Genomic DNA, 26,180 nt, shown 5'->3' on the forward strand with positions numbered 1-26,180 from the left:
AAACAGCTGGACCTGTGGGAGGTGCGTTTCCACTTCCCAGGCCCTCTCCTCCTCTCCTGGTCAGTGGGAGCCTTGGAGAAAGGCCTTCTACAGGTGAGGTTGCTATTTGCACTCTGTCTAGTCTCTGAAGAGATCTGCCCTGTCAGGCCCAGCAGGGCTTGGGTGTGTGTCTGTGTCTATGTGTGGGTCTATCTATGTCTGTATCTGTGTGCGTCTACGTGTATATCTGTGTATGTGTCTGTGGTCTGTATCTGTGCGTGTGTCTGTCTGTATACGTGTCTGTGTCCTTCTGTACCTGTATCGTTGTGTCTGTGTGTCCATGTATCTGTGTCTGTGTTGGGGCCACCTCACCTCCCACGCCCACCCTCCTGGGAGAGCTGTGTCCTGAGCAAGGTGCCTGCTATGGCTCCCAGAGGAGGGGAAGGGAGGGAAGAGGTAGAGGGGAGGGGAAGGGAGGGCCGGCCCTATGTCTGTCTAGAAGGGAGAGTCCACTCTCTGGAGATCCAGTGCCTCCAGTGCCCTGCTCTGTTCCCTCAAACCACCATGCAGACAGGGCTCCAGGTCCCCTGGTGCCTGCAGGGCCCACAGGCACACGTGAATCTTACAGCCTTGAGAGATTCCATGGGCTTCAAGGCTTTTGCTACTCAAAGTGTGGCCGGAGGGTTTCATTAGTATTTCTTAGAAACAGAATCTCAGGCCCCAGCCCAGCCCAGGCCCCTGCAGATTCAGAATCCAGAATTGTGATTCATTTGAACACAAAGTGTGAGAAGCACTGCCCGGGCTTGCCCTTGCCTTGCACTGGAGGAAGGATGGTGTGGGGGTTGATCTAGCATGTGCCGCAGCCAGGCTACCGCTTCCCCCGCCTCTGCTGGCCAGCCGTGTGGTCCTGGACAATGCCTCCCTCTGTCTCAGTTTCTCCTCCGTGCATCAGGGCGTTAGCACTGCCTCCCTCACTGGGCGAGCGCGAGTTAAATGAGATGTCTCCTGTAAAGTGCTTACAGCCGGGCCTGGCCCACAGTAAGCATCTGGAACCTCTCAGCTGTCATTCCTAAGAGAGGGGTCGTCCGCCCTCTGCTTGTCCCACCCCCACCCCACCCCCACGCGCCCCGCCCCGCCCACGACACTCTGTGCACCAAAGATGAGTACAATATCCCCCATTTAGACTGCCCTGAGGGAGAGCGCCCTCCTGTGGCTCCTGTGGGTCTGACGTGACTCGGGAGTCTCTTCCTTGTCACAGAACAGCCCTTCAGTTCCTGGAAAGTACTCTCTGTCCAAGTTTTCCTGTATTTAGGCTATTCTGGTTCCCAGAACCCCGTAACCTCTGTAGGCCCTGGCTGCCTTCCCAGAAGCCAGCTTCTCAGCACTATGTGCTTAGCCTGAGCCTTGCATAAGGGACCCGCCCAAAGCCAGAAGGCTGCCTCAGGGGTGGTCTTCAGACCTGTTGGTTCTGTGGATGGGCCAGGCAGATGGCTGCAGGGTAAGGCCCCTCTACAGAGCTGCCGCCACCAAGATATCCCAGGTCCAGTGGATGCTAAACTGCATAAGGTGCTCCATACCGCACAGAGAGTGTGAAGCACCCGGCACCCTGGCCAGCCGGCAAGGGGAGCCTGGGGAAGGAAAGGCCCTTTAGTGGGCTCCCCAGAGCCTCGAGGAGGTGGCCCAACAGGCGTTTCACAGCTTCTCAAACCAAGTGCAGTCAGTGTCGCTGATCACAGGCAGGGGAGGGCAGACAGTTGGTCTTTGTTGTCCAGTCGCTCAGTCGTGTCAGACTCTTTGATTCCCCATGGACTGCAGCACACCAGGCTCCCTTGTCCTTCACTATCTCCTGGAGCTTGCTCAAACTCATGTCCACTGAGTCGGTGATGCCATCCAACCATCTCATTTTCTGTCACTCACTTCTCCTGCCCTCAGTCTTTCCCAGCATCAGGGTCTTTTCCAATGAGTTGGCTCTTTGCATCAGGTAGCCAAAGTTTTGGAGCTTCAGCTTCAGCATCAGTCCTTGTGGTAAATAATCAGGACCGATTTCCTTGAGGATTGACTAGTTTGATCTTCTTGCAGTTCAAGGGACTCTCAAGAGTCTTCCTCTAACACCACAGTTCAAAAGCATCAGTTCTTTGGCGCTCAGCCTTCTTTATGATCCAGCTCTCACAACCGTACATGACTACTGGAAAAACCATATTTTTGACTATACAGAACTTTTCAGCAAAGTGATATCTCTGCTTTTTAATACACTGTCTAGGTTTGTCATAGTTTTTCTTCCAAGGTGCAAGAGCTTTTAATTTTGTGGCTGCAGTCACTGTCCACAGTGATTTGGAGCCCAAGGAAATGAAATCTACCAGTGTTTCCACTTTTTCCCCATCTGTTAGCTATGAAGTGATGGGACTGGATGTCATGATCTTCGTTTTCTGAATGTTGAGTTTTAAGCCAACTGTTTCACTCTCCTCTTTCACTTTCATCAAGAGGCTCTTTAGTTCCTCTTCTTCACTTTCTGCCATAAGGGTGGTGTCATCTGCATATCTGGGGTTATTGATATTTCTCCCCGCAATCTTGATTCCAGCTTGTGCTTTGTTCAGCCCGGCATTTCACATGATGTACTCTGTTTATAGCTTCCCCGGTAGCTTGGACGGTAAAGCATCTGCTTACAATGCGGGAGACCCAGGTTCAATCCCTGCGTAGGGAAGATCCCCTGGAGAAGGAAATGGCAACCCACTCCAGTATTCATGCCTGGAAAATCCCATGGACCTAGGAGCCTGGTGGGCTACAGTCCATGGGGTCGCAAAGAGGCAGACACGATTTCTCTTCACTTCTTCTTCACTCTGTTTATAAGTTAAATAAGCAGGGTGACAAAATATAGTGGGCAGATGGTGGCTCAGCCCAAATAGAGAATGCTCTACAACCTCTGGACCGCAATTGGAGTTTTTAAACTTTTGGCTGAAGTTCTTGGAATTCAAACAAAATAAATAAGCTCTTAGAAATAATATAATGCATTTATTTTTTTTTAAAAAAAAGAAAGAAAATAAATAATAAGACCAAGGATGGTAATTATAGTCATAGGAATAATAAACAATCATTTGGGGACTTACCAGTTAGTTACTGTTAAGTTGTTGACATACATTATCTCATCTAATTCTCACAACGAGCTTGAGTAAGGTGCGATTGTGACAATGACAAAAAGGGTCTGATACTGAGAGTCCTCTCCCACCACCACTTCCCCCTCACCCCTTTCCAGAGCTATTCTGGGTTTGCCCGCTGGGCTGTAGACTCTTCTCTATAATCATGAGTAGGGAGCAAAATGGAAAGGAGCTGAAAGACCACATTGATTTACAATTTAAAAGGTTCTGGAGCTTCTCCCAGAAGAAAACAGCTTGTCCAGAAGGACACAGGAGAGATCCAGGGAGACGTGGGGCTGCGAGGAGATTGAGAGAAGAGACATTTGTGGGAGGGGCTGCCTCGAGGACAGAGCTCTGGGGAATTTGCTGGGTTAAGAGGATGTTCAAGAAGTTTTTGCTGTGCATCTTGCACCGTGGCTCCCCTTGACCGCCTCTGTGGGAGATGTACGTACATATTTGCGTTCTTTTCAAGATTTTTTTGAGCTGAAGTTATATGTCTTCCGAAAGCAACCCAGAACAGCTAGAACTGAGTCAACCCAGTTATATTTGCCTTTCACTATTATTAGCTCCACCACTCAGCGATAAGGACACAGAGATTAGATAGTTTAAATAACCGGCCTACAGTCACACTGCAAGTAAGGGTTGAAACCAAGGTTTGATGAGCACGCTGGGCTGGGGGCAGCAGCCACCTCCCAGGGGTTCAGAGGAGCAGGTAAACACAATGCTATTTCCAGGCTTCTCCAGGTAGACAGTCTCCTAACTGCCCAGCTCACACAGAGAAGTGACTCCAGGACTCTTGGGCTACGAATACCATTTTCTTCACTTGAAGTGAAGTGCGCTTCCCACATTGTCCCTTCATCCACTTGTCCTTCTTCAGTGAATCACCCGCTCCCTTCCAGAAGCAGGCCTCCACGGGAGCTTCTCTACCCAGGCAGTGTCTGTCTTTAAAGTCGATAGCTGCCATGGTTAATGAAGGGCCAGCAGGCCTGGCAGAGCACAATCCATGCAGAAAGTCCTGCCAGCCATTCAGTCCCTCCGCAGTCATTTCTTGAGCTCACACTCCCTGGAGGCGACTCTCTAGACTCTCAGAGTTTTCCTCTGAAACTCCATGACTTAAAGGTCTATTGTCGTAAAATAAAACTAAGCAGGTCATCGACCTCTTAATGTTTTTCCTTTTTCCCAAGTGGCAGAAGGGTTACCGCAAAGCAATATTGAAAGTCTTAGATTGCAGAAAAGATATACCTGACCAGTAAGAAGAAGGGGGTGGGGGTGGGGGCTTTGTATTTTTTTGTCATATAATGATTTCAATGCTAAAAAATTAGTATTTATTTATTTTTTATTTATTTTTTTTTAGCTTTTTTTTTTTTTTTTTTTTTTTTTTAATTTTAAAATCTTAAATTCTTACATGCGTTCCCAAACATGAACCCCCCTCCCACCTCCCTCCCCACAACATCTCTCTGGGTCATCCCCATGCACCTGCCCCAAGCAAGCTGCACCCTACGTCAGACATGGACTGGCGATTCAATTCTTACATGACAGTATACATGTTAGAATTCCCATTCTCCCAAATCGTCCCACCCTCTCCCTCTCCCTCTGAGTCCAAAAGTCCGTTATACACATCTGTGTCTTGCATACAGGGTCGTCATTGCCATCTTCCTAAATTCCATATATATGTGTTAGTATACTGTATTGGTGTTTTTCTTTCTGGCTTACTTCACTCTGTATAATTGGCTCCAGTTTCATCCATCTCATCAGAACTGATTCAAATGAATTCTTTTTAACGGCTGAGTAATACTCCATTGTGTATATGTACCACAGCTTTCTTATCCATTCATCTGCTGATGGACATCTAGGTTGTTTCCATGTCCTGGCTATTATAAACAGTGCTGCGATGAACATTGGGGTACATGTGTCTCTTTCAATTCTGGTTTCCTCCGTGTGTATGCCCAGAAGTGGGATTGCTCGGTCATAAGGTAGTTCTATTTGCAATTTTTTAAGGAATCTCCACACTGTTCTCCATAGTGGTTGTACTAGTTTGCATTCCCACCAACAGTGTAGGAGGGTTCCCTTTTCTCCACACCCTCTCCAGCATTTATTGCTTGCAGATTTTTGGATCGCAGCCATTCTGACTGGTGTGAAGTGGTACCTCATTGTGGTTTTGATTTGCAAAATAAAGTGAAGTCGCTCAGTCGTGTCCGACTCTTTGTGACCCCGTGGGCTGTAGCCCACCAAGCTCCTCCGTCCATGGGATTCTCCAGGCAAGAATACTGGAGTGGGTTGCCATTTCCTTCTCCAGGGGATCCTCCCAACCAAGAATACTGGAGTGGGTTGCCATTTCCTTCTCCAGGGGATCTTCTTGACCCAGGGATCGAACCCAGGTCTCCCTGGGTTGCAGGCAGGCAGGGTTGCATTGAAGGCAGAAGCTTTAACCTCTGAGCCACCAGGGAAGCCCAAAAAGTAAGGAGAATGATATCTACCACCCGTTTTGACAATCTTTGAATATCCCGTATTTATTTCGAATCATTTTGGTTCAGGTGAAACTCCTGTGTACCCCCGCATCCTGCTCCCCACCTCAGATATACTGTTTAACACCCTATGCATTTACTTATACACTTACTACATACAAATGCATCCTAAAGAATAGTTGGCGGTGTTCTACATGTTTTAAAATTTTGCACGAATAGTATCGAAATGGAGCAGGACTCTAATCCTTGCCCCCCATGCCCTTGGTCTGTTTTTTGTCTGTGGAAAAGCTTAGACAAAGAATAAGTTTAGGGGGCTTCCCTGGTGGTTCAGGGGTTAAGAACCTGCCTGCCAGTACAGGTGACATAGGTTCGATCCCTGGTCCAGGAAGATCCCACATGCTGCAGGGCAACTGATGTTGTGTGCCACAGCTACTGAGCCTGTGCTCTGGAGCCTATGAACCACAACTGCTGAGTCCACGTGCAGCAGCCACTGACGCCTGCGTGCCCTGGAGCCCGTACTGCACAACCAGAGAAGCCACCGCAGTGAGAAGCCCACCCTCCGCAACTAGAGAGCAGCCCACGCTTGTTGCAACTAGAGAAAGACTGCATGCAGCAGCGAAGGCCCAGCCTAGCCAAAGAATAAATAAATTGGATAATTTAAAAAATTAATCAGAGAAGTTAGAACATGCAGAAGCAAAGGATAACAGTCAACGGAGATAAAATAGTAACAGTTTAGTCATTAAGCAGTTTCAAGGACCTTTAGTTCCTTCTCAAGGGCTATAGATAATGTTCTGGGCCATATCCTGTGAATTGTCTTACAGACACGGCAACACTCACCAGGTGGAAAAAGTTTACTACATGATGACCAGACTGGAGCCATGACATAAGCTGCCACAGTTCCGAGAACTGGCCTCAGAGAAATGGGAACAAACAGACCCTGAAACTGAAGCTTAATTGTACTTAAAACGATCAAGATGATGCAGATAGACTGCTGATGACCAGTTTCAAGATGACTGTCAGAACTGACTGCTGTTTCTACATGGAACCCCCTCCCTGTCTGTCTGTAAAAGCTCTTGCCCTCTGATTGTGCTACTGCTAAGTCGCCTCAGTCATGTCCGACTCTGCGTGACCCCAGAGACGGCAGCCCACCAGGCTCCCCCGTCCCTGGGATTCTCCAGGCAAGAACACTGGATTGGATTGCCATTTCCTTCTCCAGTGCATGGAAGTGAAAAGTAAAAGTGAAGTCGCTCAGTCGTGTCCGACTCCTAGGGACCCCATGGACTGCAGCCCACCAGGCTCCTCCGTCCATGGGATTTTCCAGGCAAGAGTACTGGAGTGCGGTGCTGGGGAAAGTAAAGCTGTTCTTTGAACAAGCATCCATCATACCACACACACCTCCCAGTCCCTGGGATCCAAAATAAAGCAAACTTTCTTTTCCAACAACCTGGCCTCTTTATTGGCTTTTGAGCAGCAAGCAGCTGGATCCTACTTTCAATTATAGTATCACACTTTACTTCGGCGACTTGCTGTTTTCTCTCAATGATGTGTCTTGGTGGGCTACAGTTCATGGGGTTGCAAAATGAGTCGGACATGACTTAGCAACTAAATAACAAAAATGTTAATGCATGGAGCTCTTGTTCATTCATTTTACCTGTATAGTATTGCATGGTGTAAATATCCATTGTTGGGCATTTGGGTTATCCTAAGTTTTTTCTGATACAGACAATGCTGTGGTGATCAGTGCTGCAAGTGGACAGGCCAGTGGGTACACGTGGAAGTTTCTAGGATCTCCTCCTGTGTCATAGGAAGTTTACTACATGGCAAAAATCTTGGGTTGCATTTTAAGTTTAGAAATTGCAGCCATGGTCAAATGAGGTGTGCCCAGTGACCCTGCCTCTGGCTTCCACCTCAAGAGCCCTGTGTCCTAGGTGAGGGAATGTGGCCCCTTTTCCAAGAATATGCTCCTTAACAACGCCCTACCCACAGACTCAGCTGAAGTCACATATATAGACCCCACTGTGAGTCAGTTATCTTGTCTGTTTTCTTTGCTGGATTTACAGTTGGAAATATCAGCATTCTAGAGTGTTCTGATGATTCATACTGAGTGTGACAGTGAGAGTCAGGAGGGAGGGCATGAGTGTTTAGAGAAGGGGAAATGAGATGATCAGGCAGAAATCAGGAGGACTGACACTCCATTCAGCATTTCTGGGTAATGAAGCACCCAGCAATGATCTGTTATTCTCCCAATTCTGTGGGTTCCTCTGTTGGCTTCTCTGGGCTTGCTCTTGTGGTTAATTTCATCTGGAAGATGAGCTGGGCAGGAAGACCTAAAAGGTTTTTGTTTGCACGTCTAAAAGTTGGTGCTGGCTGTTGGCTGGTTGCCTGAATTCCCCTCTATTTGTTCTCTCATTATCCAGGAGGCTAACCCAGCTCCTTTCTATGGTGGTCCTGCAGTAGCATTCCAAAATGCTCTAAGGACACTAGTGGGCAGGGCCTATACTCAGCATCACTTCTGTGAAATTCTATTGGCCACAGCAAGTCACAGAGCCAGTCCAGATTTAAGAGGAAGACCAGCTAACATTCCTCCTTGTTAGAAGGAGCAGCAAAGTCATGGGCTATTGGACAAATTGCTTCAACTATCTTCAAAACAGTCTCCCATGATTGAGCAGTTTGGGCAGAAACAGAAATCTGTCATTGAGATTTTAGCTAGAGTCTTCTGTATAAATTCCAAGATAGGTCAAGATGATATAATTCTCAACAACCTTGGCTTTCCTGACTAGAAAGAGGTTCACTGAGGGAGAGAGTTTTTTAATTATTGATGATTTCTGGCATTTCTCTTCACCTGAAAATCCAGTAAAGAATCTACCTTCCATCTTTAAATAATCTGTTTTTAAGGTTTTCATGTGTACAGTGCCTTGCGCTAAGTGCTGGGGTTACAGCAGTAGATGAAACAGAGATAGTCCTTACTGTTTTGGAACTTTCCTCCTACGGAAGCGAGGGGGGCATTAAACAATTAATTACACAGTTAAAGATTTAATTACAATGGTAGTAAGTGTCACAGGAGAAGTAAGGCATGCAAAGAAGAAATATAAGTGAGGGATCCTGGCATGGTGTTAAAGTCATGGGAAACTTCTTTGAGGAAGACATGTAACTAATTTTTAAGAGATAAGTAGGCATGCTATAAACTAAGGGAGTGGGGGAGAGGGTACAAAGGGAATATTTCAAGCAAAACAAACAGCATGTACTAAGGCCCTAGAAAGGGAAGAAGCCTGCATGCTTGAGGAACTGAGAAATAAACTGAGAAGATGGGGGGAGCTGGCCACCTGAGACAGAACAGACAAGAGCCAGATCGTGCAGGCCCTTGAAGACCATATAAAGGATTTCGGCTGACTTGGACTGAATTGTGTGCCCCATCAATTCATATGTTGGAGCTCTAAATTCCAATGTGACCATATTTGGAAATAGGGCCTTAAGTAAGTCATTAAGGTTACACGAGGTCCCAGCAGTGGGGCCCTTATCCAACAGAACTGATGTTCTTTTTTTAAAGATTTTTCTGATGTGGACCATTTTAAAGCCTTTATTGGATTTGTTACAATATTGCTTCTGTTTTATGTTTTCGTTTTTTGGCCACTAGGCACGTGGGGTCTTGGGCTTCCCTGGTGGCTCAGATGGTAAAGAATCTGCCTGCAATGCAGGAGACCCAGGGTCAACCCCTGGGTTGGGAAGATCCTCCAGAGAAGGGCATAGCAGCCCACTCTAGTATTCATGCCTGGAGAATCCCAAGGACAGAGGAGCCTGGTGGGTTATAGCCCATGGGGTTGCGAAGAAGTGGACACGACTGAGCAGCTAACACACACACACACACACACACACACACACACACGATCGTAGCTCCCAACCAGGGATTGAACCTACACCCTCTGCATTGGAAGATGAAGTCTTAACCACTGGACTACCAGGGAAGTCCCCGGATTGGCTTTCTTATATAAGAGGAAGAAGAGACGCAGGAGAGAGTGAGGGCCTGTTCAAAAAAAGGTCAAGTGAGGACTCACGGAAAGAAGGCAGCCATCTTCAAGTCCAGGAGAAAATTCCTACCAGAAACCAAGCCTGCCAACACCTTGATTTTGGACTTCCAGCCTCTGGGACTGAGCAAAAATTAATTTACACTATTTAAGTCCCCCAGGTTGTGGCATTTTGCTATGGTAACCCTAGCAGACATAAAAAACCATAGGAAATTCCGAGAATTTTGTTTTTAAAAGATCATCCTGTTGTGTGTGGGATAGATCCAAGGAATAAAAAATGTTACCCAGAGACTTTCCTGGTGATCCAGTGGTTAAAACTCCACACTTCCAATGCAGAGGACATGGGTCCAATCCCTGGCCAGGAAAGTAAGATCCTGCATGCTGAGAGGACAAAAAATGTTACTTGAAGATAAGTTTGGAGACTATCACAGAGATCTGTGTAGAAGGTGAAACCGGTGGCAGCAGGGATGGAGAGAAGGGACTCCTACCAGAGACAGAGGCCATTTAGAGAGAGAGGCAGAGGTGGAGGCCTGCCTGGAAGAGGTGGTTGAGGAGTGCTAGGGAGGCAAAAACTGAGACAGCAGATATCTGTTCTTTTAAGAAGTTCAGCTTAAAGAGAAGAGAGATGGGCAATAGACCTAGAGGGAAGTGGAGTGAAGTTTTGTTTCTGTTTTCTAAGAACATTTGTTTTGTTTTCTTGTAAGGTAAGAGAGACTTAAGCATTTTTAAATGCCAATGGAAAGGTCCCACATAAAGTAAGTGCTGGAGATGTACCAGAGAGAAGACTTGAGTAAAAGCATCAGGAGGAGGCTGGAAGGATCAAGGCCAAACCACAGATACTTTATGAAAGAGAGAATGAATGCATGAAACTAATATATAAATGAGAAAATGAATTCACGAAAAGCAGCTCCCGGGCGCTCTAACCTATGTGGTTTAGAGTCAATAGTGTGGCTGCCATCCTTTCCCAGCTACACCCACATAACCAAGGGAATCTATCTAGAAGGAGAGCTTTTTCCTCTTCCTGCAGCTGGTCATTTAGGGTCCTCCCTACAGCCTTGGTGCAACTGTGGTGGGTGCTGGGGGGGTTCTGGGCTACCCGTTTGCTGTGCCCTCCGGTCCTCCTCTCCTGTCTCACTGTGGATTGCTGCCGGCCTGCTCAACCTTGTGATCTGGTGGTTTTATGATTTGCAGTGTCAGCCACGTGGTCACTTGATGTCCTTTGCTCAGAAGTTCTGTCTGTTCCAGGGCCCAGGACATACCAGAGGTTGTTTGTCAAAAGCATTTAGTTCTCTGCCCCAGAGGGCATGGCCTTCCTCCAGAACCACAAGGATCTCCACTGTGATTCTCCCCCTGGGTCTGGCCACAAACTCAATGCAGCATCTTTTCCCACCACCAATACCTCCACCACCACGGGATCTACTGGCCCAATGGCAGGAGGTGCTGGTGGCTGCAGCCAGGGCCTGCTATAGGGGTCCTTCATGCTGTTCAGAGTCCCGGCCCAGCCAGGCTCTCCCACCCCTCTGGTGACACACGATGCCCAGATGTCAATGGCACCAGAAGAGGGTGAACGTGAAATCTTAACAACTTCCCCACCCCACGTGCTCAGTCCTCAGAAGCTAGCGGGACTCTTACCACTTCCCTGTGAAGCATGGCTCAGCCTCCCTGTAGTACAGACGAGGAGATGGAGGGAGGCACACGGAGGTGAAGAGGCTCATTCAAAAATACTCCACAGGGTGAGACAGAAGCAACAAGAGCACTGAGCAGGTGACTCACACTCAGCAAAAAAGTCTTTTAGAAACAGAGTGAGTGAAGTGGAGAGCAAGGGAGCACGATCGTGGGTGTCTGTGATGGTTGATTTCATGTGTAAATATGCCTGGCCTATGGGATGCCCAATAGCTGATAAAATACTATTTCTGGGTGTGTCTACAGGGATGTTTCTGGAAGAGATTAACATCTGTATCTCAGTAGATGGCGTGAAGGAGATAAGGAGATCGCTCTCACTACCATGGCATTGTCTAATATGTTGAGAGTTTAAAAGGAAAATACATAAATTTATATAGAGAGAAATGGATCGTGTGATTATGAAGGCTAACAACATTGATAATATGATCTGGGTTAAATGTACCACTACTCAATTTTTTCTTTTTCTCTTTTTTAAGTGCATTGGGCCTAGTGGGTTTTGTTTTGGGTTTTTAATCATTTTATTTATTTATTTTTGGCTGTGCTGGGTAAAGCCCAGCACATTGCTGCTCGGGCTTTTCCCCACTTGCCACGAGCAGGGCCTACTCCTCCTTGTAGTGCATTGGCTTCTCACTGCAGTGGCTTCTTCTGTTGTAGAGGATGGTCTCTAGGGCACGAGGGCTTCAGTAGTTGGGCATGTGGGTTCAGCAGTTGCTGTTCCTGGGCTCTAGAGCACAGACTCCATAGTTGTGGCAGCTTGTGGAATCTTCCCAGACCAGGGATGGAATCCGTGTCTCCTGCATGGGCAGGTGGATTCTTTGCCACTGAGCCACCAGGGAAGCCCCTCGGTTCTATCTTTTGAAGTGTCTTCCAAGCAGGATTTTGCTCAGTGATGTAAGTCTTAGTTGTTATCACTCTGTGAAAGAAAGTGAAGTCGCTCAGTCATGTTCGACTCTTTGCGACCCCATGGACTGTAGCCTATCAGGCTCCTCCCTCCATGGGATTTTCCAGGCAAGAGTGCTGGAGTGGCTTGCCATTTCCTTCTCCAGGGGATCTTCCTGACCCAGGAATCAAACCCGGGTCTCCCGCATTGCAGGCAGACGCTCTACTGTCTGAGCCACCAGGGAAGCCTGTATCACTCTGTAGCAAATGCTATCTATGTACAGTTTAGAGGTGGTCTTAAACCCTAAGAATGGACTGGTTGGATCTCCTTGCAGTCCAAGGGACCCTCAAGAGTCTTCTCCAACATCACAGTTCAAAAGCATCAATTCTTCGGCGCTCAGCTTTCTTCACAGTCCAACTCTCACATCCATACATGACTACTGGAAAAACCATAGCCTTGACTTAGACGGGCCTTAGTTGGCAAAGTAATGTCTCTGCTTTTGAATATGCTATTAGGTTGGTCATAACTTTCCTTCCAAGGAGTAAGCATCTTTTAATTTCATGGCTGCAGTCACCATCTGCAGTGATTTTGGAGCCCCAAAAAATAAAGTCTGACACTGTTTTCACTGTTTCCCCATCTATTTCCCATGAAGTGATGGGACCAGATGCCATGATCTTCGTTTTCTGAATGTTGAGCTTTTTTGGAAAAGACTCTGATGCTGGGAGGGATTGGGGGCAGGAAGAGAAGGGGACAACAGAGGATGAGATGGCTGGATGGCATCACCGACTCGACGGATGTGAGTTTGAGTGAACTCCGGGAGTTGATGATGGACAAGGAGGCCTGATGTGCTGCAATTCATGGGGTCGCAAAGAGTCGAACATGACTGAGTGAATGAACTGAACTGAACTGAACTGAACCCTAAGAAAGGGCTTCCCGGGTGGCTCAGCTGGTGAAGAGTTGGCCTGCAATGAGGGAGACCAAAGTTTGATCCCTGGGTCAGGAAGATCCCCTGGAGAAGGGAATGACTACCCACTCCAGTATTCTTGCCTGGAGATTCCGTGGACAGGGGAGACTGGAGGGCTACAGTCCTTGGGGTTACAAAGAGTCAGACACGACTAAGCCACTAACACTTTCAGTTCAATCCTAAAATCTGCAGCTGGCAAGCTGGAGACCCCGGAAAGCAAGATGTAACTCCAGTCTGAAGGCTTGCAGGTTTGATACCCAGGAAGAGCCAATATTGCAGTTTGATTCCCAAGGCAAAAAAAAATGAACGTCCCAGCTCGAAAATAACCAAGCAGTAGGAGTTCCTTCTTATCGGCAGGAGGGTCCATGATAGCTCAGTTGGTAAAGAATTGCCCTACAATGCAGGAAACCCTGGTTTGATTCCTGGGTCGGGAGGATCCCCTGGAGAAGGTATAGGCTACCTACTCCATTATTCTTGAGCTTCCCTTGTGTTTCAGCTGGTAAAGAATCTGCCTGCAATGAGGGAGACCTGGGTTTGATTCCTGGGTTGGGAAGATTCCCCAGGAGAAAGGAAAGGCTACCCATTCCAGTATTTTGGCCTAGAGAATTCCATGGATTGTATAGTCTATGGGGTCGCAAAGAGATGGACACGACTGAGCAACTTTCACTTTCAGTTTCGACCTTTTCATTTTGCTCGGGCCTTCTCCTGACCATGTGAGGCCCTCACACATTGGTGAGGGCAGTCTGCTTTGCCGACATTACTTTGAGACATTACTTTGCCAACAAAGGTCTATGTAGTCAAAGCTATGGTTTTTCCAGTTGTCATGTATGGATGTGAGAGTTGGACTATAAAGAAAGCTGAGTGCTGAAGAATTGATGCTTTTGAACTGTTGTGTTGGAGAAGACTCTTAAGAGTCCCTTGGGCTGAAAGGAGATTCAACCAGTCCATCCTAAAGGAAATCAGCCCTGAATGTTCATTGGAAGGGCCGAAGCTGAAGGTGAAGCTCCAATACTTTGGCCACCTGATGCGAAGAACTGACCCATTGATGCTGGGCAAGATCGAAGGCAGGAGAAGGGGATGACAGAGGATGAGATGTTTGGATGGCATCACTGACTCGATGGACATGAGTCTAAGCAATCTCCGTGAGTTGGTGATGGACAGGGAAGCCTGGCATGCTGCAGTCCATAGGGTCGCAAAGAGTCAACACAACTGAGTGACTGAACTTAATCTGCTTTACTCAGCCTAAGGATTCAAATCTTAATCCCACCTAGAAATGGCCTTACAGACACACCCAGAATAATATTTGACCAAATGTCTGAGCACACCCCATGAAATGCTGACACGGAAAACTAACCGTCACAGATGCTGCTGCTGCTCGTCTTTGACAAGGCTGACAAGGTTTTGAAACCACTGCTGCAGAGTCTCTGCTTCCTTTTGGGGTGGAATTAGACCATTATCCCTGCTTCCAGCCCTATCCTCACAACATAAAGGGGAGCACCCATGACTCGAGGGCAGAAGTTACAACAAAGACCAAGCTTGACCTGCTGGCAGGCCATGGGATGTAGAGAGCGCTTGGCTGAGTGGCAGGAACCCTGCATCGCCAGGCACAGGGCCCATCCAACCCACTTCACCTGCTTGACCTTGAGCTCTTCTTAGGGGTCACAGATAAAGCATCACACATCATTACACTTAAAAGTATTTTGTTTTTATGAAATTCAAATTTTACTAGGCATCTTCTTTTTGTTGCACTTTACTTTTTGCTAAATTTGGCAATCTCAGTTTCTTTGGGAAGTGGGATGCCGCCAAAGGGGGTGTGAGAAGCCATCAGATGGGTGCACAGACAAGATGGGCCACTGCGCCTGCTGGTGGCACGAAGACAGCTTCTGGTCCAGGCCACCAGAGGGGAGCAGATCTGTTCCTCTGGGCTGGAGGGAGCCCAGCCTCCAACCCTGGATCAGGGCTGCCGGGGTGGATGGGGAGGATGCGGGGTATGAGTCAGCCTAAGAGGAGGGTGGGAGACGTCACAGGTCACATTCACCACAGAAGGAGGTCCCTTCAGACCAGTCCTAACACTGGCAATAAACATGAAGTTCCTTCCACCCCTTCTTCTGGTCAGGGTTGAGAAGATTCTAAAGCAGGATTCAGAATAGTCGCTGGTGCTAGCGCTATGCACCCCCAGCCTCCCAACCCAGTTCAGTTCAGTCGCTCAGTCATGTCCAACTCTTTGCTACCCCATGAACTGTAGCACACCAGGCCTCTTTGTCCATCACCAACTCCCAAGCATCCTCTGTCGTCCCCTTCTCCTCCTGCCTTCAATCTTTCCCAGCATCAGGGTCTTTTCAGATGAGTCACTTCTTCACATCAGGTGGCCAAAATATTGGAGTTTTAGCTTCAGCATCAGTCCTTCCAATGAATATTCAGGACTAATTTCCTTTAGGATGGACTGGTTGGATCTCCTTGCAGTCCAAGGGACTCTCAAGAGTCTTCTCCAACACCACAGTTCAAAAGCATCAATTCTTCAGTGCTCAGCTTTCTCTATAGTTCAACTCTCACATCCATACATGACTACTGGAAAAACCATAGTTTTGACTAGACGGACCTTTGTTGGCAAAATAATGTCTCTGCTTTTTAATATGCTGTCTAGGATGGTCATAACTTTTCTTTCAAGGAGCAAGCATCTTTTAATTTCAACCCAGAGGTACATCCAGTTTTCCAGCTCCCAGCCAGAGGAGACCCTTGCACCCAGTTCCCTCCCTGTGCTGGGGCCCAGACTGAAGAGAAAACTCCAAGCCTAGTCTGGCAAGAGGAAGGCTTCCCACAGGCTGTCGAGGTGCCCAGGAGGACGGGGTCAGGGTGACTGGTGCCCCAGCCCTGGGTGGTCAGCTTGCTGGCAGGTCTCACGGCTGCTGTGCTGTGTGTCAGCATCTCTCTGTCCCATAGGGCCTGGTGAGCCCCAAGGTCATGAGAAGCATGGGGTCCATCAACAGTCTCCTACTCTGCAGCCCCACTCCCTCTAGACCCCATGTCAAGCAACTGGAGGAATGAATGGAGGCGAAGGCATGGTCAAAGTCTAGGGGCCACTGGGACTTCCCTGGCAGTCCAATGGTTAAGACTTCATACTTCTACCACAAGGGGTAATGGTTTGATCCTGGGTCAGGAAAATAAGATCCCACATACCGCACAGCCAGAAAAAAAATCTGGGGGCCACTAGCACTGAGGGGGAGACTGGTGGGCTTCTGTCTATGGGGTCGCAGAGAGCTGGACATGACTGAAGCAACTTAGCAGCAGCAGCAGCAGCACTGAAGGAGGTATGGGATCAAGACACCCCCTCCACTGGGCACCCAGGAGCCCAGGGGGAAAACAAGACAGAAATTTGGCTCCAGGGGCAGACCATTGGCCACTCTGCCCACTTGGTTCCTCACTCACTGCTTGGCAAATCACTTAGCTGCTCCTGATCTCAGCTTCCCTTGTGAGAAGTAAAGAGATGATACTGACCCTACCTCCTCCTCAGGCTGGTGTAAGAACCAACTATTAGGGAAAGGCCTTCATAAACCATAAAATGCTGAGAGCGTAAGAGGTGGAAGTTTGATCCCTGGGTCGGGAAGATCCCCTGGAGAAGGGCATGGCAACCCACTCCAGTATTCCTGCCTGGAGAATCCTATGGACAGAGGAGCCTGGCAGGCTACAGTCCATAGGGTTGCAAAGAGTCAGACATGACTGAACGACTTAGCGCGCACACACAGAAGGGCTCTTAAAGTCACAAGTGTGAGAAGACCGGCATAAACCAGATGAGGCAAAAGAGGACTCTACTGGTTCAGAGAATCAAGAGCAGAATCAAGGTGATGCTCTCCTCCTCTCATCCCTGCTTCTCTCTGCAAAGCAGCTTCTTTTTCTCTGTCTTCTCCTATAAACCTGGAGCATCTCGCAGTTCTTCACCTGCCATGAGGTGTTCCCTCATCTATTAGTGAAAATGCCAAAGAGGGTTCTCATTAGTCCCACACGGGTCATGTGTCCACCCGTGAAAGCAGGGTATTTTATGTTTAGCACCTTTTCTAGATCTGTATGTTTAGCAATCTGGGCACCTTGGTTCCATAAAAGAAAGGAAATATTATTCCTTCCATTCGGTTCAGTCACTCAGTTGTGTCTGACTCTCTGTGACCTCATGGACTGCAGCACTCCAGGCCTCCCTGTCCATCATCAACTCCCAGAGCTTACTCAAACGCATGTTCATTGAGTTGGTGGCGACATCCAACCATCTCATCCTCTGTTGTCCCCTTCTCCTGCCTTCAATCTTTCCCTGCATCAGGGTCTTTTCTTTCTTTTTTTTTTATTTATTTTTTATTTTTTAAATTTTAAAATCTTTAATTCTTACATGCGTTCCCAAACATGAACCCCCCTCCCACCTCCCTCCCCACAACATCTCTCTGGGTCATCCCCATGCACCAGCCCCAAGCATGCTGCACCCTACGTCAGACATGGACTGGCGATTCAATTCTTACATGACAGTATACATGTTAGAATTCCCATTCTCCCAAATCATCCCACCCTCTCCCTCTCCCTCTGAGTCCAAAAGTCCGTTATACACATCTGTGTCTTATTTCCTGTCTTGCATACAGGGTCTTTTCAAATAAGTCAGTTCTTTGCATCAGGTGGCCAAAGTATTGGAGCTTCAGCTTCAACATCAGTCCTTCCAATAAATATTCAGGACTGATTTCCTTTAGTATTGACTGGTTTGATCTCCCTGCAGTCCAAGGGACTCTCAAGAGTCTTCTCCAACACCACAGTTCAAAAGCATCAATTCCTTGGCACTCAGCTTTCTTCACAGTCCAACTCTCACATCCATACGTGACTACTGAAAACCATAGCTTTGACTAGATGGACCTTTGTTGGCAAAGTAATGTCTCTGCTTTTTAATATGCTCTCTAGGTTGGTCATAACTTTCCTTCCAAGGAGCAAGTGTCTTTTAATTGCATGGCTGCAGTCACCATCTGCAGTGATTTTGGAGCCCCCCAAAATAAAGTCTGACACTGTTTCTACTGTTTCCCCATCTATTTGCCATGAAGTGATGGGACCAGATGCCATGATCTTCGTTTTCTGAATGTTGAGTTTTAAGCTAACTTTTTCACTCTACTCTTCCACTTTCATCAAGAGGCTCTTTAGTTCTTCTTTGCTTTCTTCCATAAGGGTGATGTCATCTGCATATCTGAGGTGGTTGACATTTCTCCTGGCAATCTCGATTCCAGCTTGTACTTCATCAAGCCCGGCATTTCACATGATGTACTCTGTATATAAGTTAAATAAGCAGGGTAACAATATATAGCCTTGATGTACTCCTTTTCCTATTTGGAACCAGTCTATTGTTTCATGTCCAGTTCTAACTGTTGCTTCTTGACCTGCATACCGATTTCTCAGGTGGCAGGTCAGGTGGTCTGGTATTCCCATCTCTTTCAGAATTTTCCATAGTTTATTGTGATCCACTCAGTCAAAGGCTTTGGCATAGTCAGTAAAGCAGAAGTAGATATTTTTCTGGAACTCTCTTGCTTTTTCGATGATCCAGCTGATGTTGGCAATTTGATCTCTGGTTCCTCTGCCTTTTCTAAACCCAGCTTGAACATCTGGAAGTTCACGATTCATGTACTGTTGTTGGATTTTGAGCATTACTTTGCTAGCATGTGAAATGAGTGCAATTGTGCGGTAGTTTGAACATTCTTTAACATTGCCTTTCTTTGAGATTGGAATGAAAAAAAAAAAACTGACATTTTCTAGTCCTGTGGCCATTGCTGTGTGGCCACAGCAAGTTTTCCAAATTTGCTGGCATATTGAGCACAGCGCTATCACAGCATCATCTTTTAGGATTTGAAATAGCTCATCACCTCCACTAGCTTTGTTTGTAGTAACGTCTCCTAAGGCCCACTTGACTTAGCATTCCAGGATATCTGGTTCTAGGTGAGTGATCATACCATTGTGGTTATCTGGGTCATGAAGATCTTTTTTGTACAGTTCTTCTGTGTATTCTTGCCACCTCTTCTTAATATCTTCTGCTTCTGTTAGGTCCATACCATTTCTGTCCTTTATTGTGCCCATCTTGGCATGAAATGTTCCCTTGGTATCTCTAATTTTCTTGAGGAGATCTCTAGTCTTTCCCATTCTATTGTATTCCTCTATTTCTTTGCACTAATCACTGAGGAAGGCTTTCTTATCTTCCTTGTTAGTCTTTGGAACTCTGCATTCAGATGCTTATATCTTTCCTTTTCTCCTTTGCCTTTAGCTTCTCTTCTTTTCTCATTTATTTGGAAGGTCTCCTCAGACAACCATTTTGCCTTTTTGCATTTCTTTTTCTTGGGGATGGTCTTGATCCCTGCCTCCTGTACAATGTCATGAACTTCTGTCCATAGTTCTTCAGGCACTCTGTCTATCAGATTTAATCCCTTGAATCTATTTATCACTTCCACTGTATAATTGTAAGGGATTTGATTTAAGTCATACCTGAATGGTCTGATGGTTTTCCCTACTTTCTTCAATTTAAGTCTGAATTTGGCAATAGGGAGTTCATGATCTGAGCCATAGTCAGCTCCCGGTCTTGTTTTTGCTGACTGTATAGAGCTTCTCCATCTTTGGCTGCAAAGAATATAATCAATCTGATTTTGGTGCTGACCATCTGGTGATGTCCATGTGTAGAGTCTTCTCTTGTGTTGTTGGAAGAGGGTGTTTGCTATGACCAGTACATTCTCTTGGAAAAACTCTGTTAGCCTTTGCCCTATTTCATTTTGTACTCCAAGGCCAAATTTTCCTGTTACCCCAGGTGTTTCTTGACTTCCTACTTTTGCATTCCAGTCCCCTATAATGAAAAGGACATCTTTTTTGGGTGTTAGTTCTAGAATGTCTTGTAGGTCTTCATAGAACCATTCAACTTCAGCTTCTTCAGCATTACTGGTTGGGGCATAGACCTGGATTACTGTAATACTGAATGGTTTGGCTTGGAACAAACAGAGATCATTCTGTCGTTTTTGAGATTGTACCCAAGTACTGCATTTCGGACTCTTTTTATTGACTATGAGGGCTACTCCATTTCTTCTAAGGGATTCTTGCCCACAGTAGTAGATATAATGGTCATCTGGGTTAAATTCACCCATTCCGGTCTGTCTTAGTTCACTGATTCCTAAAATGTCGATATTTACTCTTGCCATCTCCTTTTTGACCACTTCCAATTTACCTTGATTATGGACATAACATTCCAGGTTCCTATACAATATTGCTCTTTACAGCATTGGACCTTGCTTCTATCACCAGTCACATCCACAACTGGGTGTTGGTTTTGCTTTGGCTCTGTCTCTTCATTCTTTCTGGAGTTATTTCTCCACTGATCTCCAGTAGCATATTTGGTGTCTATCGACCTGGGGAGTTCATCTTTCAGTGTCCTATCTTTTTGCCTTTTCATACTGTTCATGGGGTTCTCAAGGCAAGAATACTGAAGTGGTTTGCCATTCCCTTCTCCAGTGGACCACATTTTGTCAGAACATCCACCATGACCCGTCCATCTTGGGTGGCCCTACATGGCATAGCTCAGGGTTTCATTGGATTAGACAAGGCTGTGGTCCATGTGATCAGTTTGATTAGTTTTCTGTGACTGTAGTTTTCATTCTATCTGCCCTCTGATGGATAAGGATAAGAGTCTTATGGAAACTTCCTGATGGGAGAGACTGAGGGGGAAACTGGGTCTTGTTCTGATGGGCAGGGCCATGCTCAGTTAATCTTTACTACAATTTTCTATTGATGGGTGGGGCTGTGTTCCCTCCCTGTTGTTTAACCTGAGGTCAATATGGTGGAGGTAGTGAAGATATGGTGACCTCCTTCAAAAGGTCCCATGCGTGCACTGCTGCACTCAGTGCCTCCGACCCTGCAGCAGGCCACCACGGACCCACGCCTCCACTGGAGACTCCTGGACACTCCTGGACTCCTGGGCAAGCCTGGGTCAGTCTCTTATGGGGTCACTGCTCCTTTCTCATGGGTGCTGGTGCACACAAGGTTTTGTTTGTGCGCTCCAAGAGTCTGTCTCCCCAGTCCTGTGTAAGCTCTGGTGGCTCTATGGTGGGGTTAATGGTGACCTCCTCCAGGAGGGCTTATGCCATACCCAGGTCTGCTGCACCCAGATGCCCTGCCCGTGCGGCAATCCACTGCTGACTTGTACCTCCACAGGAGACACTCAAACACTCAAAGACAGGTCTGGCTCAGCCTCTATGGAGTTTCCTCGTGCATACAAAGTTTTGTTTGAGCCCTCCAAGCATCTCTGGCAGGTATAGGTTTTGATTCTAACTGTGATTTCACCCCTCCTACCATCTTGCTGGGGCTTCTTCTTTGTCCCTGGATGTGGGGTATACTTTTTCGGTGGGATGCAACATTTCCCTGTCGACGGTTGTTCAGCAGGGAGCTATAATTTTGGAGTTCTCACGGGAGAAGACGAGCACGTGTCCTTCTACTCCGCCATCTAAAATGCCTCCTGTTCCTCCTCCTCCTCCATGGGTATTCCTCCGACAGCTTGTCAGATCTGTTCGGAACAGAAAATATGATGGAAAGGTGTCCACTATGAAGGTCATATCTTATCAGCAGTATTATTATCATCATTGGCATCAACTACATAAGCTGGCCACATGTTTCTAATTCCCATTATCCCTGGGCAAAGTAGCAGCTAAAGCCATAGTCCCTGGCATTCAGACTTCCTGAATTCAAATTTTAGTCCTACCACTTTCTACCTGTGTGACATGAGGCAAGTTGCTAAACCTCTCTCTGCCTTTGTTCATAAGTTTGTGAAGATTAAATGAGTTAATATGTGTAGAATGTGAAGAAAAGTGAATGGTACCTGCCAGGTATTCAATCAATGCTATTCATTACTATTGTCAGAGGAAAAAAGTGGCAGTGTCTGGGAATCCCAGTCTGGGAGGTAAACAAAACCATCGCTGCTCACTTAGTCCCTAGCTTTCTTCCAGAGAGCGCTTACAACTTCAGAAACTAGAGTTCACCAAGGACCTCCTGAGCTGTGTGATCACCCTGAGGATTTTACAAGTTGACAAAATCCCTCTCATTCAGAGATAAGGGGACTGACATACAAAGAGGGGGCTTTCCTGCAAGCTGGCTTGTGCTCTTCAGAAGTGGATGCAAGTTTCTGTAGGAAACTGGGAGGACACTGGGTCCCAAGGAAGCTGCTGGGAGGAAACCACAGCTAAGCTGAGACCCAGAGGATGGGCAAGAGTTTGTGGAGCAAGGGCAGGTGGGCAGGACAATGTCCTAGTCAGTCCTCGAGCTGTGGTGTCTCCGCTCCAGACCCACATGGATTCTCTGCTTTGTGCCGCTAGCGTTGGAGCCCTGGGATCCTGCCTGTCCCTTATCAGTGGTCCCTGGTAGGTACTGCCAGTCTGTGGCACCAGAAGCAGACTGGCAAGTAGGCGAAGAGAAAGGACTTGTTCCCTCTTGTCTGCTCAATGTCCTGCCAGCTTCTCCCCTCCATGAGTTCTTCAGCCTGAGAGCAGCAGCAGAAGCCTCCAGGTCTCTTCAGCCTCAGTAGCTGAGCAGTTGACAAAAGGCAGGAGACAAGAGGCTGTGCAGAGAGCACCGGGGTAAAGCATTTGGCGTGTAGCATCAGAAGGGATCCCAGGGCAAGATCAAGTGTGCAGATGGCCCTCATACACAGCACTTGATACCAGAAAGGGGCAGCTGGGGACCAGAACCGGCCCCTGAGCAGGTCAGAAACAAACCCCAGGCCTTGGGAAGTGAGGTCAAGAGATAGGCCCTGGGTCAGGGTAGCTATGGTGCCAAGGGGCCCACACTGCCTTCCAAGCACTGGTGGTTTGTTCAGACATCCCCAAGGCCAGACTTGGGGCCAGGAAGCTAAGAGTGGCAGGTCTGGGAGGGACTGCCCTAAAGACAGGGAGCGAGACTGCACCCCCAGACCACAAGGGAGCTGACCATTCTAAGTGCCTTGTTGCCTGCATGGACCAAACCCCCTCCCCCTCTCCCATATTAAGAGGAAAGATCTCTAAGAGCTCCTCTGTGGGACGAACTCCAGGGAGGGGCATGAGTGTGGTGACCCATATGCAGAAAGTGTGCACATGTGTTTCTACAATGGAGTATGGGGGCTATTTTTAGAATAGACCTAGTAGATTGCTATGAGGTTGATCATTCACTAAAACAGCTTGTTTGTGGCATCAAAAACTTCTGTCTTCAGCACTCTTATTCACTCCTATGGCTTCCATTTCCCCTTTTATTTCTAAATATGCATTTCCAGCCTTGACTTGGTTTTTGAGCTCCAGATACACAAAGGCCCTAACCATCTTCACAGGAACCACTCACAGTATTTCAAACTGAACAAAGCAAAACACCTGACCTTCCTTCAATCCTTCCGCTCCTCCCCTCTTCCCAATTTCCAGGAAACCACGCTCACCGAGTCACCCAGAGGCAAACCCTGAGTCCTGGCTGACATCTCCACCTCCTCACCCACAACCAAAAGACCAGGCCAGTCTTCCTTGCCGTATGCCCCAGGTACCACCACATCCCTCACACCCTCTGCCACCAGCTCAGGTCCCCTCCACAGACAGCGCTCACCCTCAGTTCCTTCCAGCACAGGGAGCCAGATTCATCTTCCAAAGCACCACCCTCCTCCCCAGAGATGCACTTTAACTCCAGCCCGCCTACCTCACTCAGGGGTCCCCATTGTCTGAGCCAAACTGTCTCACAGCCTTTCCCTCTCTAGACCAGACAGGCCCCACCACACTCCCAGAGCAGGCCAGCCAGGGGCATGGTCCCATGTTGGAGCAGGAGGCCGGGTGGTACAGACTTTAGCCCTGCCTGGTTGCCCGTAGTAACGGGATGGAATCTCTCTGTGTCTGAGGCTCCCACTCAAGAGGCCCCTCTCTGGGCTGCGATGATTAACAGTTGTGAGCGGCGCCAGGATCCATGAATCACAGACAGAGATGGATGCCTGGAGCAGGGTCAGGGCACAAAGGCAGTAACTCATGTTCCCCCAGACTCACACAGTCTGCCCCTCACACAGTCCCCAGGCCCCTGTGAGGACCCGGGACGTGCCTGTGCCCAGTGAGAAGTGAGGATGAGGCCGGTGCTCTTCTCTGCCAAGGGGCTATCTATCTTTTTTCCAGTTCTTGTCTCACTATCTATTTCTCTGCCTTTTCGTCTCTGTCCAGATCACGTGGCATTGGTGACGCATTGATCAGATCACCTCTAATGGGACACTAACTCTAAAGATGGCCTCTTTAAAATATATAATATCAATTTTCCACCTTAAAAACTGTAAGTATACCTAATTCTAAAATGAAAAGCTGCTGCTGCTACTGCTAAGTCACTTCAGTAGTGTCCAACTCTGTGTGACCCCATAGACGGCAGCCCACCAGGCTCTCCTGTCCCTGGGATTCTCCAGGCAAGAACACTGGAGTCGGTTGCCATTTCCTTCTCCAATGCATGAAAGTGAAAAGTGAAAGGGAAGTCGCTCAGTCATGTCCGACTCTTTGTGACCCCATGGACTGCAGCTTACCAGGCTCTTCCGTCCACGGGATTTTCTAAATCTAAGCTTTATTCCCATAATAAAAGCTGTTTCCTAGGGGCATATGCTCAGAGATGGTTAGCAAAATGCTATATTTTTTCTTCCTTTTTATTTAGCTGTTTTAATGGTGTACCATTTTATCCCAGGACCCTGGCTAACTGGGCAGCCACTGGAAGACTGCTAATCACCAAAGCAAAGGGAAGTGGAAAGTGTAGGAAATTGCACCCTGAAGCTTGAAAGTTTAGCCTTGAAATGCCATGTAACAGTTCAACTCATTTTTGGGGAAGGGGGCTGTGTTCCCCAATCAGAGATTGAATCCAGGCCTTGACAGCGAAAGTGCCGAGTCCTAACCACCGGCCTGGCAGGGAATTCCCTCAACTCATGTTTTAGTGATCGAAACAAGTCACATGTTCTCATCTCACTTCAAGTAGGTAGGGAAATGCAATTCTTCCATGGACTTAGAAGGAGGGCTAAAAATAGCAAACTGCACAAATGACCAGCAGCAGAGGGCTCAAATCCCTGGCCTGTGGATGGAGGTATGAAGGGACAACTGCTTCCCCTCAACAGGTGGAACTACCTGTTGGAACCTGTTCCACCTGTTGGAACCAACTACATGGGTTGTGATTTCCCCAATGAGCAAAACAGCAGTGGACTCCCTTCCATGGTTTACAAGTATGTATAGACACTTTCCAGAAATAAACAAGGAACCTGATTGCTCTGGAAATGGCGGGTGTGGAGCAAGAAATTTTGCCTTTCACTTTATATCCTTTGTGATGTTTGAAATTCTAATCATGGCATTCATTTGTGCAGATTTATCTATAGGATGGGTTTCCTTGGTGGCTCGGTGGTAAAGAATCCACCTGCCAATGCAGGAGATGCAAGTTTAATCCCTGGGTTGGGAAGATCCCCTGGAGAAAGAAATGGCAACCCACTCCAGTACTCTTGCTTGGAGAATCCCATGGATAGAGGAGCCTGGACAGCCACAGTCCATGGGGTCATAAAGAGCTGGACAAGACTTAGTAACTAAACAACAACAATAATCTATGAGACTCATCTTCCCTACTCAGCAGAAGAGAGTGCAAATGGCCAAAGACTGAGTGCTTATGATTTGGAGTAACCAAGCTTTGCCCAAAATAGATCATCCATGTGCTGATGAGACTGACCTCGGGTGAAAGAACACTGCCCTCCCCCCAGGAACCCAGCCAGCTCCAGCCCCAGCTATTTCCTGGTATTTGATGCTTCTCTGGAGGAAACAGTAAGGACTCCAGCCTTTGTCCTCAAGACTCAGAACATTTCTTCTCAGTCCAAAGGACACATTATACTATCTCTGGACTTAGAGAAGAAAAGAACAGTGGACACCATGACCATGGCTCAGAGCAAGCAGGTCCAATGTACTAGTTTCTTAATAATTCTCAGATTTTCATCTTGGATTGCTTCCTACTACCATCTTGGAGCCCAAGAAGGGTCCTGGGCAGGACAGGAGTTCAGGTAAGGTGTGCTGATCAACT

At 47.4% G+C, this 26,180-nt stretch overlaps 1 long non-coding RNA gene across 1 annotated transcript in view; it reads left to right on the top strand.

The window, feature by feature from the left end:
* Positions 1–25,498, top strand: part of LOC106502652 — a 38,836-nt gene extending 13,338 nt beyond the window's left edge. Inside the window, exons 3-5 of the long non-coding RNA XR_001296299.2 lie at positions 23,546–23,657; positions 24,317–24,422; positions 25,483–25,498. This is a non-coding gene — a long non-coding RNA (uncharacterized LOC106502652). The remainder of the gene's footprint in view (positions 1–23,545; positions 23,658–24,316; positions 24,423–25,482) is intronic.

Source organism: Capra hircus, chromosome 11 (assembly GCF_001704415.2).
Source record: "Capra hircus breed San Clemente chromosome 11, ASM170441v1, whole genome shotgun sequence".
Taxonomy (NCBI): domain Eukaryota; kingdom Metazoa; phylum Chordata; class Mammalia; order Artiodactyla; family Bovidae; genus Capra; species Capra hircus.